This window comes from Armigeres subalbatus, chromosome 3 (assembly GCF_024139115.2).
Source record: "Armigeres subalbatus isolate Guangzhou_Male chromosome 3, GZ_Asu_2, whole genome shotgun sequence".
Lineage (NCBI taxonomy): Eukaryota > Metazoa > Arthropoda > Insecta > Diptera > Culicidae > Armigeres > Armigeres subalbatus.
This window is the reverse complement of record NC_085141.1, coordinates 33,450,980-33,468,884: the sequence shown is the minus strand read 5'-3', so window position 1 is coordinate 33,468,884 and position 17,905 is coordinate 33,450,980.

Genomic DNA, 17,905 nt, shown 5'->3' with positions numbered 1-17,905 from the left:
GGAACTCGAAGTTGTCGATCATGGCCTAACGTACTCCACTGAAGAAAAAACGATGCGAAGAAATCTATGCCCACACTACCACCCGAACTCACTCCGGAAGGTAGCAATTGCCACCCGCCGTTTCTACAGCCTCGAGAGACGCCTTGAGAAAAACTCCGCCTTAAAGCAAACCTACCACGAGTTCATCGAAGAATACCTCCGAGTCGGTCACATGCGCAAGCTTGATGTTGTTGATGATGCTGTTCCACACTGTTACCTACCACACCATCCGGTGTTCAAGGAGAGCAGTACTACCACCAAGGTACGTGTGGTTTTCAACGCCTCCTGCAAAACGTCCACCGCCGTGTCCCTGAATGAAAGTGGGCCTTCAACGTGCCAGAAGCATTGACTGGCGTACCATCCGAAGACTTAGCGATAAAACCGCTCCACGATCTCCAGGACGATCAATCCTTGTTTGGGACACAAGACACAAGAACGGACATGCTGCGGTTCAATGTCGAGATGCCGCTCCCTGCAGCAATCCTCACAAAACGTAAAGTGATCTACATTGCCAGAATTTTTGACCCATTAGGTCTGGTCGGTCCGGTGATAACTGCCGCCAAAATGTTTATGCAACGCCTCTGGAAACTGAAGACTGAGGATAACAGTCCCTACGAGTAGGACAGGCCACTTCAACCCAACCTACAAGAAGAATGGAAGAAGTATCACGCCACTTTGGATGTACTTTCCGAATTACGAGTTCCTCGCTTCGTTTCATTTGCCGATGCACCAAGACTCCAGCTACACCTGTTTTTCGACGCTTCAGAATTGGCTTAAGGCGCATGCTGCTACGTTCGTTCAGAGGACGACAATCGCATTCACGTACAACTGCTGACTTCGAAGTCGAAGGTTGTGCCTATAGCCACCAAGCACTCCATCGCTAGTCTAGAACTGAACGCTGCAATCCTGTCTACCAGATTGTTTCAGAAGATAAACCATTCAACGCGATCGTCAACCGAAGTCTTCTTCTGGACAGATTCAACCACCGTCCTGCAGTGGCTTAAATCTGCACCGAATCGTTGGAAAACCTTTGTAGTTCACCGAGTTTTAACGATCCAGTCTAACACCGAAGGGTATTCTTGGGATCACGTTCCCGGAATCGACAATCCAGCCGATGAACTATCCCGAGATCTGACACCGGCCGAACTACTAAACCAATGCCGTTGGTGGAACGGACCGTCGTGGCTTTCCAAATCGCACGATCATTGGCTAAATGCATCCCATGCAAAAAAGTTCCAATCTACAGCCGAAGAGGCACGCAATGTTTCGTTAGTAGCGGTGAAGAGGCACGCAATGTTTCGTTAGTAGCGGTGTCTAGTGGAGAAAGCCCATTCGCAGATCAGTTGTTCTCCCGTTTCTCATCATTCTCCAAAATACGTCGTGTGGTTGCATACTGCATCAGGTACATCAATTCCCTTAAGGTTGCAGAACGAAGCTTGTCAAAAGAAAGAACAACACTCCTTTCGACAGAAGATTTGCTGGCTGCTGGCCGTGCATTATCTCGTCTCGCACAGCAACAAACTTTCGCAGATGAGCTAGCAGAGATTTAATCCGTCGGAACTGTGAAAGGTGCCCCATTGAAATGGCTCAAGCCACGCTTGACATTCGATGGACTTCACTGTGTTGGCGGACGACTCGAGAATGCCGATGCACCTGAAGCAAGCAAGCACCCAATCATCCTGTCATCCAAGCACCCTCTGTCTCGTCTACTCTGCGATCATTACCATAAGACTCTCCTTCACGCTGGTCCCCAGTTGATGTTGTCCACATTGCGCCAGAAATACTGGATTCTTGGAGGAAGAGACCTGGCCCGATCAACCTACCACCGATGTGTCAAATGTTTCCGCACTAAGCCGCAGCTCATAGCGGCTTACATAGCCATATTTGTGTGCTTCTCCACCAGAGCAGTGCACATTGAACTGGTATCTGACCTTTCTATTCCAGCATTCTTATCAGCTCTACGTCGCTTTGTAGCACGCCGCGGACGAATTTGTGAGCTCCACTCCGATAACGGAACCGCCTTTAAGGGAGCAGCAAATGCCTTACACCGCATCTATGAAATGCTGAAGCTCAACGACAGTGACCGCGAATCCATCGCCAACTGGAGTGCTGAGCAGGAAATCCATTGGAAGTTCATACCGCCACGCGTCCCACATTTCGGAGGATTGTGGGAAGCAGCGGTGAAATCGTGCAAGCACCATCTCCTACGAGAAATAGGCCAAACATCGATCAGCTGGGAAGATATGACAACATTGCACTATGGTCCAGGATACAGATTTACACGGAAAGATGCATTTTACGCCAAAACTATATTTTTTAGAAAAAACTGTTGTTCTACAAAATTGTTCGAAATAGTAAGGCTATCGTTATGGTGCAACCAAAAAATAGGGTGGCCAATCATTGAAAACAAAAAATTTAAAATATTTTTTTATTTTTTGGAAAATTGACATGTTATGTTCTACAAAGTTGTAGTGCAGCTTTTTCCAATCAATTTCGCTAAAAAAACTTTTTCTGTAGCTCTTAAGTTGGCTGATTTAGAGCAATTTTACCTAATTGGATTAGGGTGTACCTCACAAAAACAGTATTTTTGATCTACTTTTTTTGTTTTGGATTTCTCGAAAAAGTCGTCTTCAGGTGACTTTTAAAGCTCAAAAAAATGCAACTTTTGATGGGTAAATATGCTCAATATCTTCTACCGATCATAAGTTATAATCGTTTTTCTGTCAAAATTACATTTTTTTCATAAGTTGATATCTCCGGTTAGGGCAGACCAAAAAAATATGTTTACACGGCATTTGAAAGAGAAATTCATATTCTCTATTATGTCAAAAAATTGGAGATATGTTATTTTTTATCTCAAGTTTTACCAATTTTACTAAAATCATGTTTAAAAAAAAAAATGATATAACTCGACAATGGACGAAGATACAAACGATATTCTTATAGCAAAACACGCGCTTTGGAAAGCCCTAAAAGTCTCCAGAAGGTGACATTTGTGAGAAATGAAAAATAAAAAATCTACAGCTTTAACACTTTTTATAAGTTTTATCATTATCATCGTATTGCAAGATTTACGAGAAAAGATGCATTTTCGGCCTAAAGCATACTTTTAATAAAAAAAAAAGTTCTACAAAGTTATTCTGGATACTCGGGCCCTTATTATAGAGTTACCAAAAAATAGGGTGGGCTATTTTAGAGAAATGTGAAATTTTTATTTTTTTTATTTTGCGGAATATGGACATAAAATGTTCTAAAAAGTTGTAGCGCAGCTTCTTCCAATCAACTTTGCTATATAAACTTTTTATGTAGCTCTTAAGCTCTCTTGTTTAGAGTAATTTTACTTACCAGAATTAGGGTGTCCCTCAAAAAACAATATTTATGATCTGCTCATATCATTATTTATTTTTCACGGATGTCACCTTCTGAAGACTTTTGGGGCTTTCCAAAATGCGTGTTTTGCTATAAGAATATCGTCTGTATCTTTCTCCATTGTCGAGTTATATCAATTTATTTGAAAATACATGATTTTAGTAAAATTAGTAAAACTTGAGATAAAAAAATAACATATCCCCAATTTTTTGACATAATGAAGAATATGAATTTCTCTTTCAAATGCCGTGTGAACATATTTTTTTGGTCTGCCCTAACCGGAGATATCAACTTATGAAAAAAATGTAATTTTGACAGAAAACCAATTATAACTTTTGATTGGTAGAAGATATTGAGCATATTTACCCATCAAAAGTTGCATTTTTTTCTAAAAGTCACCTGAAGACGGCTTTTTCGAGAAATCCAAAACAAAAAAAGTAGATCAAAATACTGTTTTTGTGAGGTACACCCTAATCCAATTAAGTAAAATTGCTCTAAATCAGCCAACTTAAAAGCTACAGAAAAAGTTTTTTTAGAAAAATTGATTGGAATAAGCTGCGCTACAACTTTGTAGAACATAACATGTCCATATTCAAAAAAATAAAAATATATTTTTTAATTTTTTTTTTATATGATGGGCCACCCTATTTTATGGTTGCAACATAATGGTGGCCTTACTATTTCGAACAATTTTGTAGAACAACAGTTTTTTCTAAAAAATATAGTTTTGGCGTAGAATTCATCTTTCCGCGTAAATCTGTATCCTGGACCATAGTGCATTGATGGCACAAATCGAAATGTTCTTGAACTCACGACCACTAACTCCGCTTCCAACAGATCCCGCCGACCTCCAAGTACTCACCCCAGACCATTTTCTTGGTGGTCGGAACCACCAAGCAGTTCCGTCAGCCAATGTTACCGAAATACCGGACAACCGTCTGGATCACTGGCAACTGGTGGTATCCGGAGTATCTTGCCCAACTTCAAACGAGAGCCAACAAGGGTTGCAAGTCTCCAGTCAATTTGCAGTTAGGACGGATCGTGGTCATCAAAGACGAAAATCTGCCACCGGCACAGTGGCCGCTGGGACGAATTACAAAGCTGCATCCAGGTAAAGATGGAATCGTCCGTGTTGTTAGCATGAAGACAGCAGCAGCAGAGAACGTCGTGCGACCAGGCGCCAAGGTGGCCCTTCTACCTATAACACCAGATCACTACCATACCGCATCGTAAGCAGACCCTACAAAGATCGGTAGAGCAGTCCGAAACTGTCTCAACGCATATTTGGATTACTAACAGGTGATTAGCGTTCCAACTTCTCTACTAGTCCCTGTTCGTTCTACCGGATCTTTTTTCACAGAACACCGTTCTCTACCAACTCTCGACGTCGCGATCAACTCTCCGCTCTTGTTCGTCTTCTGTACGCCGGCTTCTGAATGGGCCCATTCAGGCAGCATCTATCCAATGAATGGATGGACATCGATGGTAATCGCATTCATCACCCGAAGTTAACCGAGCAGGAGAGAGTCGTGAGAGTGTATCACCACAAAGAGAGGATTGAAACAGCATGGCTATTTCAAGGTGGCCGGAATGATCAGTACTCTGATTAAAATGGATGTTTGTAAATAGTTTAAATAGTTAGACTTAAAAATACCTGAATTCGACACAAGCTTGATATCTAAATGAATTAATTGTAACCCGTCACCACAAACATGCAACACACTGTACACCTTAAAGTTAAAACAAAGCCACATTCACCGAACACAAAATTGTACAACAGATCCCAATAGCCCATAACCAAAAGACAGTAAGAAATAGAACCCCAAAGTGGACGGTAGCAAACGTGTATTTTCCTCTCGTCCGTTCGATCGCGCCAATAAAGGCAATTAGTTCAGTGCAGACCAAATCCAACAAATTTCTCCGAAATTCCGAAATATCTGTGCAGTAGTGGCCAACGGTTGCATTTTATTTCGTGTATTCGCCGCGAGTATCGTGCGTGGCGATCTGTGATCCGGACATATTGTGACATGAACTATTCTGTGGCGAGGCTGGAGTGAAGAATTTTGTCTGCGAAGTAAAATTGGTGGTGAATTTCACGACCCGTGATCTGGTGCGCTGCTATTAGCGCATAGCGGGAAGAAAAACCTCCGGTGGCTGGCATTTACGGGCTCCATGCTCGAAAAATGATCATGAACATATTGTAATGGTCGCATTTTATTCTATGTAGCACAAAGGACAAGTACCACTTTTGAAACAGGTCGAGAGATCTCTGGTTCCGCGTGTAGACACACCAGGTATTACTTGGATGATCATGAACGTTCTATCCTTATTTATTTATTATCAGACTAAGGCCGGAGTGGCCTGTGCTGCACATAAAAGTCTTCTCCATTCAGCTCGGTCCATGGCTGCACTTCGCCAACCATGCAGTCTGCGGAGGGTCCGCAAATCGTCCTCCACCTGATCGATCCACCTTGCCCGCTGTGCACCTCGCCTTCTTGTTCCCGTCGGATCGTTGTCGAGAACCATTTTCACCGGATTACTGTCCGACATTCTGGCTACGTGCCCGGCCCACCGCAGTCTTCCGGTTTTCGCGATGTGAACGATGGATGGTTTTCCCAATAGCTGATGAAACTCGTGATTCATTCGCCTCCTCCACGTACCGTCCGCCATCTGCACCCCACCATATATGGTACGCAACAATTTCCTTTCAAAAACTCCCAGTGCGCGTTGATCTCCACGAGCATCGTCCAGGTCTCGTGCCCGTAGAGAACTACCGGTCTTATAAGCGTTTTGTAGATAGTCAGTTTGGTACGGCGGCGAACTTTTTTCGATCGAAGCGTCTTACAGAGTCCAAAGTACGTAAGATTTCCAGCCACTATGCGCCTCCGAATTTCTCTGCTGGTATCGTTATCGGCGGTCATCAGTGAGCCCAAGTACACGAATTCTTCAACCACCTCGATTTCGTCACCACCGATAAAAACTCGTGGTGGGTGGCTTACATTGACTTCTCTTGAGCCTCTTCCTATCATGTACTTCGTCTTCGACGTATTGATGACTAGTCCAATCCGTTTAGCTTCGCTTTTCAGTCTGATGTAGGCTTCCTCCATCCTCTCAAAGTTACGTGCCATGATATCAATGTCGTAGGCGAAACCAAATAACTGGACGGACTTCGTGAAAATCGTACCACTCGTGTCAATCCCCGCCCTTCGTATTACTCCCTCCAAAGCCGTGTTGAATAGCAGACACGAAAGACCATCACCTTGCCGTAACCCACTACGCGTTTCGAAGGGACTCGAGAATGCCCCTGAAACTCGAACTACGCACATCACCCGATCCATCGTCGCCTTGATCAACCGTATCAGTTTATCCGGAAATCCGTTTTCCTGCATTAGCTGCCATAGCTGGTCCCGATCGATTGTATCATATGCGGCTTTGAAGTGGATAAATAGATGATGTGTGGGCACGTTGTATTCGCGGAATTTCTGCAATACCTGACGTATGGCGAACACCTGGTCTGTGGTAGAGCGTTCACCCATAAATCCCGCCTGGTACTGCCCCTCGAGCTCTCTTGCAATTGGTGTTAGTCGACGGCATAAAATTTGGGAGAGTACCTTGTAGGCGGCGTTCAGCAATCTGATTGCGCGGTAGTTGCTACAATCCAGCTTATCGTCCTTTTTGTAGATGGGACACAAGATACCTTCCATCCACTCCTGCAGCAGAACCTCATCCTTCCAAACCTTGGTAATCACCCAGTGCAGCGCTCTAGCCAGTGCTTCACCACCGTGTTTAAACAGCTCTCCTGGTAGATGGTCAACTCCAGGGGCTTTGTTGTTTTTCAGCCGGCCGATCTCCTCCTGGATTTCCTGGAGATTCGGAGCCGGAAGTCGCATGACCTGCGCGCGTGCTCCTAGGTTCATTACCATACCGCCACCGTTGTCTGCCATATCGCCATTCAGGCGCTCTTCGTAGTGCTGCCACCACCTTTGGATCACCTCACGATCGTTTGTAAGAAAGTTCCCGTTTATGTCCTTACACATATCGGGCTGTGGCACGTGGCCCTTACGTGAACGGTTCAACTTCTCATAGAACTTTCGTGCGTTATTAGCGCGGTACAGTTTCTCCGTCTCTTCACGGTCTCGATCTTCCTGCTGGCGCTTTTTCCTCCGGAAAATCGAGTTTTGTCTGTTCCGCGTCCGTTTGTATCGTGCCTCGTTCGCCCTCGTGCAGTGTTGCAGCAATCTCGCCCATTCTGCATTCTTCTCTTTCACTAACTGCTCACATTCGCCGTCATACCAGTCGTTTTTCTGATCCGGAGCCACCGTACCTAGTGCAGCGGTTGCGGTGCTTCCAATGGCGGATCGAATATCTCTCCAGCCATCTTCAAGAGATGCTGCGCCTAGCTGCTCTTCCGTTGGGAGTGCCACTTCCAGCTGCTGCGCGTAGTCTTGGGCTAGTCTACCGTCTTGTGGCCGCCCAATGTTAAGCCGCGGCGGACGACTCCGACGCGTGTTGATCACCGTCGAGAGTTTTGAGCGCAGACATACTACAACGAGGTAGTGGTCGGATTCAATATTCGCACTGCGGTAAGTGCGTACGTTCGTGATGTCGGAGAAGAATTTACCGTCGATTAGAACGTGGTCGATTTGGTTTTCCGTTACTTGATTAGGTGATTTCCATGTGGCCTAGTGGATATTCTTGCGGGGGTGCTTCGGACTACCATTCCGCGGGAGGCTGCAAAGTTTATGCATCGTTGGCCGTTGTCGTTCGATACGATATGCAGACTATCCGGTCCGATGACCGGTCTATACATTTCTCCCTGCCTAGCTGAGCGTTCATGTCGCCGATGCCTATTTTGACGTCCCGCAGTGGGCATCCATCGTATGTCTGCTCCAGCTGCGCATAGAACGCTTCTTTCTCGTCGTCGGATCTCCTTCGTGTGGGCAGTGCACGTTGATGATGCTATAGTTGAAGAAACGGCCTTTCATCCTCAGCTTGCACATCATTGCGTTGATTGGCTGCCACCCAATCACGCGTTGGCGCATCTTTCCCAGCACTATGAAGCCGGTTCCCAGCTCGTTGGCGGTGCCACAGCTTTGGTAGAAGGTAACCGCTCGATGCCCGCTTTTCCACACTTTCTGTCCTGTCCAGCAGCGCTACGACATCGAAGTTGCGGGGATGTAATTCATCGTAGATTATCCTGTCGCAACCTGCGAAGCCTGGCGACTTGCAGTTCCATGTTCCAAGCTTCCAATCGTGATCCTTTATTCGTCGCCTAGGTCGTTGCCGATTGTATCGAGTCGTATTATCTTCTATGTCGTTCGTAATTGTTGTTTTTAAAGGCTGCTTATTGGGCCTGCGCAAACCTCCTGTCTCGACGGAGGGCCGTCGTGTCAGGGCTGTTTAGCGTCCCACCTAACACCAGGACTTGGGCTTGTGCGCTTTGAGCGGCACACGGTCGCTTTGGCGGAGCCTACTTGCGGATACATGCAGCGTTTTATAGAGGTTTAACAGGGCCCACTGTCAAACCCCACCACATCCTAGGCAGGCACCACAACTCGCAGGTGGCCTGGGGAGGGATCGTCAAGCCCTTGGACATAGTCCCTGCTGCCCCCTTAGTGCCTAATTTGGCCAAACCTGAAAAATACATATTTTTCCAAAATAATCGATCAGTTGAAAGCAGCGTTAAAGCATGTGGGATATATCTCTTGTTGGAACTAATAAAACCCTTGCGAATTGCTTTAGTTTTGGATTTATTCGCAAAATTGGCCAAATTAGGAACAGTGAGTGAATTAAACTTACATTTGGGTAAATAAACTTTCCATTAGGTACTTTTTTAACATGGGAGTAAAGGCAAACTACTTCGATCCTACTTACTCAATGTTGGCTTCTGTTGGGTAGTTTACTTCTTCCGTGTACACAGCATCTGCCATAGCTGAATCACCCCTTATCAAGTTTATGGCTACCCTAATAAAAAAAGTCCAATAGAATTACAATAGAAATTATTGTAACAATACGATACATTTAATTGTAATTACAACAAACTCAATTGTTGCTCACAATAGAACAACGATTAAAATTATTGATTTCCACCATAAATCCTATAGTAAATAGCAGTTTTACAATAGAAAATAGGAGTTGTTAGTTACCGTAACAATTAAAAAAATGTTTATTTCTCGAATAAATTTTTGCAATTGCAATAGAATTTGTTGTAATTCTATTGTAAACATTTTTCTGTCAATAGATTTTATTGTACGTTTATTGGAAAAACAATAAGGCAATTTAATTGGTACAATAAAAGAACAATAGAATTGAATGTTCATCAATTGTTAGTGTTTGTCATTTTAATGTAATTCTATCGTATTTTCTATTCGGGTAGCGTAAAAAGCTGAATACGAATAATGCCCCAACTATTGGAGCACATGCATACATTTAGCAAGGTACTTTCAAGATATTTACCAGATTTTACTGATTATCGATGCAGTTTTCACTTTGTTCGTTTATTGACATATCAATTTATTATTGGACGTCGTGGGTTACTGTGTTTGATTCGTAGATTTACGGATTCCTATAACAATAACAATATAACAACCTATAACAATTGACGTACAAATACAAAAAAAAATCTATGGTAAAATTAATAAAATTAGTTAGTGGTTTTTAATAGAAAGTATAGAATGAATTATTGGTAGTGGCTGATTTTCTACCCGCCGCTGTCACATCCAGGCGCTATGGTATATGCGCAAAATAGCCAGCATGAGTCAACCGCCAGAAATTTGTATGGCGAAAGACAGCTAACGCGGGTTTTCTCAAAATTAGAAACTTTTCATAAAAAACTATTTGGTACCGATTATGTAGGAAGGTGTCCGCTACTACCAAATATTTTTTCGATGAAGGTTCTTAATTTTAAGAAATCGTACCTTAGATGCCTTTCGCCATACTGATTTCAGAAAGTCAACTCCTAGTTGGCTGATGTAAACATACTCAAAGTAGGCGATTCATTGTTAAATCTACCAATGGAAAAAATGTCATCTCGGCAAGAATATTGACAAGAGGGACTTTTTCAAAATAACATTATCCTCTAAAAACAAAAGGTGGATTTTACATAAGAATCAACTAGTGATACTTTCAAAACAACAAATTGTGTTGTAATTCTCGTTTTCACATGTGCATTTTTATTGCTTCGCCTGCTTTGAGCGTACTTACAGCGGCACACTAGGAGTTAACTTTCTGAAATCAGTATGGCGAAAGGCTTCGATTTTTCAAAATTAAGCACCTTCATCGAAAAAATATTTGGTAGGCGTAGTAGCGGACACCATCCTGCATAACTAGTTCATTCATTTATTTATTCTATATATAAATAGATAACACTGAATCAACAATTTGATGCCAATATATACGGTTCGAGGCCGCATTTCTCGATCCTCGAATACGCCCCACGCTGGCCGAGTCGTTTTGCACCTGGTCTGCCCACATCGCTCGCTGCGCCACACGCCATCTTGTACCTGCCGAATCGAAAGCGAATACCATTTTTGCAGGGCTGCTGTCCGGCATTCTTGCAAGATGTCCTACCCATCGTACCCTCCAACCAGAGCTTAAAATATTCATCTTCATGAAGCAACTTCAGTCCGATTTTTGACAAACATCGCATGATTATTCAAAACATAGAATGACATAGTCAGACGAGTACAGACGACTTCGACTGTCACTGAATGAGCTTACTATGTGCAGAAAAAACATAATTAGTATTGTTTATATTGATGTTTACCGAGGCACTTTCACCTCGTGGATGAAAGTCGGATTCAGTTCTATGTGATAAATAACTTTACTCATTTAAAACGTGTTCAGATTTAAGATAAATTATCAATTCGTGCAATGTACATAAATATTCAATGACTAATATTCAACCGAATATTGACAGTCCCCCGCCTATTATGAATGTGTGTGGAAGTGAGCTGACAAGCGAAGAGTGATGAACGTCATCAAAAATTTTCGATTATTTTACACTCTGCTTCCGGCATTAGCTACCTTCTGGATACTGGGTTCGCCGTAGAGCTGGGCGAGCTCGTGGTTCATTCTTCGCCACTCCACACCGTCTTCTTGCACACTGCCAAAGATGGTCCCAATCACTCGTCTCTCGAATACTCCGAGTGCTTGCAAGTCCTCCTCGAGCATTGTCCATGTTTCATGTCCGTAGAGGATAACCGGTCTTATAAGCGTCTTGTACATGACACATTTGGTGCGGTGGCGAATCTTTTTCGACCGCAGTTTCTTCTGGAGCCCGTAGTAGGCCCGACTTCCACAGATGATGCGCCTTCGTATTTCACGACTAACGTTGTTGTCAGCCGTTAGCAAGGATCCGAGGTAGACGAATTCCTCGACCACATCGAAGGTATCCCCGTCTATCGTAACACTGCTTCCCAGGCGGGCCCTGTCGCGCTCGATTTCGCTTACAAGCATGTACTTTGTCTATGACGCATTCATCACCAGTCCAACTTTTGTTGCTTCGCGTTTCAGGTGGGTGTACAGCTCTGCCACCTTTGCAAATGTTCGGCCGACAATGTCCATATCATCCGCGAAACAAATAAATTGACTGGATCTGTTGAAAATCGTACCTGGCTGTTACACCCGGCTCTCCGCATCATACCTTCTAGCACAATGCTAAACAACAGACAAGAAAGTCCTTCACCTTGTTTAGTCCCCGGCGCGAATCGAAAGAACTGGAGTGTTCGCCCGAAATCTTCACATAGTTTTGCACACCATCCACCGTTGCTTTGATCAGTCTATTCTGGTTCCCAGGGAAGCTGTTCTCGTCCATAATTTTCCATAGCTCTACGCAGTCTATACTGTCGTATGCTGCCTTGAAATCAACGACCAGATGAAGCGTTGGGACCTGGTATTCACGGAATTTTTGAAGGATTTGCCGTACAGTAAAGATCTGGGCCGTTGTCGAGCGGCCGTCAACGAAGCCAGCTTGATAATTTCCCACGAATTCATTCACTATTGATGACAGACGTCGGAAGATGATCTGGGATATCACTTTGTAGGCGGCATTAAGGATGGTGATCGCTTGAAAGTTATCACACTCCAGCTTGTCGCCTTTCTTGTAGATGGGGCATATAACCCCTTCCTTCCACTCCTTCGGTAGCTGTTCAGTTTCCCAGATTCTGACTATCAGTCTGTGTAGGCAAGTGGCCAGCTTTTCCGAGCCCATCTTGATGAGCTCAGCTCCAATACCATCCTTACCAGCTGCTCTATTGTTCTTTAGCTGTTGGATGGCATCCTTAACTTCCCTCATGGTGGGGGTTGGTTGGCTTCCATCGTCCGCTGAACTGACGTAGTCATCTCCTCCGCTGCCTTGACTTTCACTGCCTGTACTCTCAGCGCCATTCAAAATGTTCCTCGTAGTGCCGCTTCCACCTTTCGATCACCACACGTTCGTCCGTCAAGATGCTCCCATCCTTATCCCTGCACATTTCGGATCGAAAAAATCTCGGAAAGAAGCCTTTGTGGGAGGCGAGGCACGAAAGACCATCACCTTAGGATAGCCCTCTATGCGTTCCGAAGGGACTCGAGAGTCGAGAATGCCTTGAAAACTCGAACTACGCACATCACCGCATCCATAGTCGCCATTATCAACCGTATCAGTTTATACTTACATCAAATGCCAAAGCTTGTCCCGATCTACTGTATTATATGTGGCTTTGACGTCGATGAATAGATGATGTGTGGGCACGTTGTATTCGCGGCATTTCGGCAATACCTGACGTACGGCGAACACCTGGGAGAGTACCTTGTTGATAATTTATTGGCATTTACGTTGCTCAAGGAATCCTGATTCCACTTTTCGATTACATTGTATTCATCCGTCACTTTAAGATTTATTCAGACAATACAAGTTACAAGATGACTTGTGATTCATTGCCTCGTAGTTCAAGAACGTTTGATTTCGATTGCTCTGATTATTCTACTTATTGTTGCTCTTTTTCCTGACCCACTTCATTTAATTAACTTTGTTAATATGCTATGACATTGTTGTGCTCAGATCAGGCCATAATTTACAGCAAACAATTCAAGATCACGTGTGCTTTCCAATGCGAGATAAATATTGCATAACCTTCCGAAAAAGAACTCCCAACCTGCATAATCACTGTCCGCGCGTTCAGCATTAATCCCAATCACGCAATCCAAAAATGGCCAACGGGTTCCCTTGAAATGGATTATTTCCATTTTTGCATCCTCTCGATTAGCGAACCTGCTGCCGGCTGTTGTTTGGCACTGACTCCGTTTGTTGGCTGCCCAAAACTTGCACACGGGACGAGGCTTGGCAGTTTGCCACCTTTGCGGCTTGCCGTTGTTCGGACCTTCGCCGTTTCGTTGTCTGTCCGCTGATATATTGTTGACTGGATTTTAATGAAATAATTAATTCATTTCATGTTTCATTAGGTATTTTCGCTGATTCGCACCGCCGGTGGTGGTGCGCGCTCCCTTTGGACACTCGTGCTAATTTAACCGATGCCAGTGGATTAAGAACTGCCGGTGTGTCCTTAAGTGATGGCTTGCAGTAAGGATGGTATGCATGTACCTGCCTGGTTCTTGAGTTACCGTGATGAAAATAAAAAAAACTCGTCTTTTAGTTACGTTCAACTAAACGTTGAATCAAGTGTTTGATTTCAAATTGCATACCAACCTTCGAAAGTGAGAGGATCCTGAATCAGAATAACTTCAACACAATACACACCGTGGCCGGTGGCCGGACGTAGAAGTCCATTTGAAGAACACATTAATGTTTCGACCTCCAGGATCTACCGTAATCATGGTTGACCTTGATCTATTTTTTTTTTTTTTAATTCGACGTACGGCACCTTGAAATCATCCTTCACAATTCTGTAGATCCGTCACTGTGCAAAGGCCCAACGAGATGAAGTCACCCTCAATCGGTCCTCATTAGGTTGGTGATTTTTCATTTACTGCACGTTTGTCCACTCAGCGCCGCACTTTTGTCCACTGCACTCTGGCTACTGTTTGGCCATTAATCCTGTCCGAGCGGCGGCGGCCCCCAGGAGGCAAAGGTACCCTTCTCGCGCAGCAGTAGTTGCATTATGGGGAACGAAAAATCTTCGGCAAAGAAGAATTGGAAATCGAACTACGCGTGTCAGAAGGACCATCATCACCACCGGCCTCGCAGGAGGAGCGCGGGTGCTCGTTTGCATTTGCTGTTGGTCTTATCTCAGTGGACTCCGGTGAACAAGCGACCGAGGAGAACCGCGAGAAATTAGTTATCGTCGACGACATTCACTCGTCTCGGACCTTTGTTCATAACCTTCGAGTAGGGTCCGTTGCGGGAGTGGGACATAATCACGGTGCGGTGCGCGGTACTTGTTTGAGTAATTCTGCGGTGGTGGCATTCTGATCCCGCACGATTTTTCACCACCCACAATTCCGCAGAGTACGTTGTTTTCGGTCTCATTTGCATAAATGCAAATTCGGACTGTTGCTTAATTTTTAATTTAATTTATTTTACATCTTGGTGAGTAGACATGTCTGGTTTTAGGCAAATTGGAAAATATAAGTGATTGCTTTCCGAATTCCAAATGTGCAGATATTTAGAAATTTTATTTATTGAACGGCTACTCAGTCTTGCAATTATTACAACGAGTTTTTTATTTACCCGACATTTCGACACGGGGATTGTGTCTTTTTCAAGGGGAACATATTTTTGTTGGTTGTCGTCGTATGTTTAGTCTAACTTGCATCGTCTGTTTGTCTAATTGTCCGTAAATGACTTCGGAAGCACTGTTATCAATTTTATTTTTTTTAGCTAAAAAAAATGAAAATTGATAACAGTGCTTCCGAAGTCATGTACGGACAATTAGACAAATAGACGGTGCAAGTTAGACTAAACATACGGCGACAAAAACAAAATATTTTCCCCTTTACACAAACCCCGTGTCAAAACGTCGGGTAAATAAAAAAACTCGTTATAATAATTGCAAGTCTGAGTAGCCATTCAATAAATAAAATTAAAACGAACAGTTGATCCATAATCAGTAAAAGATATTTAGAAAGTTAAAAAATATTCTCAGTCGTTAACTTTTGGTTTTGTTATTCATGAAGCGATCGGCTAAGTAATCTATAATTCTAGAAAACGCAGTACCATTCCGTAGGCAAGGTTAAAGAAATGCTCTTCATGCTCAGACTTCAGTCGACAAAAGTTTTCTCCATTTCTCGATCCATGTCTGCACGTCGCCAGCCACGCAGTCTGCAGGGGGTCCGCAAATCGTCTTCCACCTGATCGATCCTCCTTGCTCGCTGCGCACCTCGCCTTTTGTGAATGTTGGATCGCTATCGAGAACCATTTTACAGGGTTATTGTTCAGCATTCTGGCTGAGTGCCATGCCTACCGCAGTTTTGCGATTTTGGCTGTGTAGATGACGGATGGTTTTCCCAACAACTAACTGTTGCAACTTGTGGTCAACTTGTGGTCAGAGGCGACTCTTTCATGTACCGTCTTCGATCTGTACCCGGCCATAGATAGTACGCAACACTTTCTTTTTGAGAACTCCAAGTGCGCGTTGATCCTTCACGAGCATTGTCCAGGTCTTATGTCCATAGTAGACTACCGGTCTAATGAGTGTTTTGCAGATAGTAAGTTTGGTACGGCCGCGTACGCCTATTCGATCGGAGCGTTTTTCGCAGTCCAAAGTACGTACGATTTCCTGCCATGATGCGTCTCCGAATTTCACTGCTAGTATTGTTATCAAAGGTCACCAGTGAGCCAAAATATACGAAATCTTCAATCACCACGATTTCATCACCACCGAAACAAACTCGTGATGAGTGACTTTTATTGACCTTTCTCGAGCCTCTTCCTATCGTGTACTTCGTCTTCGACGCGTTGATGGCTAGACCAATCCGTTTTGCTTCCCTTTTCATTCTGATGTATCCAAGTTAAGTACACTAATATCAATGTCGTCGATGAAACCAAATAGCCAAAAAGGTGAACGGACTTCGTGAAAATCGTACAATTCGTTTTAATCTTTACCCTTCATATTGCTCCCTCCAAAGCGATGTAACATTGCGCTGGATTTGAGATGCACTTCAAGTCTTTTGGCCGCCTTTAGAATTTAAACACCTCCGCCACCACCGCTTCACCTCGTCGATGTTGTCGCTGTGGTCATAATGGTGCCTAATCGTGTTGCCGGCATTATTGATCTAGTATCAGATCGTTAGGCCGAACGCCGTTAGACCGAAGGCCATTGGGCCAAAGATTGTTAGGCCTAATGGTCATTAGGTAAAATGCAAAGTGGGAAATTCTTACTTCTTCCTTCTTCCTACTTTCTTCTTCCTTCTTCCTTTTTTCTTCATTTATCTTTCTTCTTTGTTTCCTTTTTCTTCATTTTTCTTCAATCTGCCTTGTTCCTTCTTCCTGCTTCCTTCCTGCTTTTTCCTTCTTTCTTCGTTCTTTCTTTATCATTCAGTTTTTTATTTTTTCTGCTTTCTTCTTTCTTCTTTCTTATTTCTTCTTTCTTATTTCTTCTTTCTTATTTCTTCTTTCTTATTTCTTCTTTCTCATTTCTTCTTTCTTATTTCTTCTTTCTTATATCTTCTTTCTTACTTCTTCTTTCTTATTTCTTCTTTCTTATTTCTTCTATCTTTTTTTTCTTTTTTCTTCTTTCTTTTTTCTTCTTTCTACTTTCTTTTTCTTCTTTTTTCTTTCTTCTTTCTTCTTTCTTCTTTCTTTTTTCTTCTTTCTTATTTCTCCTTTCTTATTTCTTCTTTCTTCTTTCTTCTTCATTTTTTTATTTTTTTTACTTTGTTCTTCTTTCTTTCTTTTTTTTCTTCTTTCTTCTCTCTTTTTTCTTTTTTCTTTCATTTTTCCCTTTTTTTTGCTTCTTTTTTCTCATTTTTTAAACTGATTTCTCACTTCATCCAGTCTCATTTTTGCTTTTCACACCTAACTTTTCACTTCTTACTTCTCGTTCCTTATTACCCATTTCACACTTTTTATTTCTTACATCTCACTTCTCACTTTCAACAATTCATTGCTCAATTCAAATATAGGACATTTGGCCAAATAGAACATTTGGCCGAATAGGTCATAGGTTTTTACAATAAGAAGTGAAAAGTGATATAACTCCTCTTTTTCACTTCTCCTGTACAAAATGAGTAGTGCGAAGTGAGAAGTCAAACTACTCACTTAGCCCTTTTCTCTTTTTACAGTAAGAAGTGAGAAATAAGGGGTAAGATGTTAGATGTCTCTCTTCTCACTTTTCTCTTCTCACTCCTCTTTTCTCTTTTCTTACTGTGAAAAGTGAGTAGTGAGAAGTGAGACATCTCACTACTAACTTCGTATTTCTCACTTTTCACAGTATGAAGTGAGACGTCTCTCTTCTCATTTCGCTCTTCTCAATTCTCTCTTTAAAAAGTGAAACATGAAGAGGGAAAAATGAGATGTCTCACTTCTCACTTCGGACTATAACTTTTCACAGTGAGATGT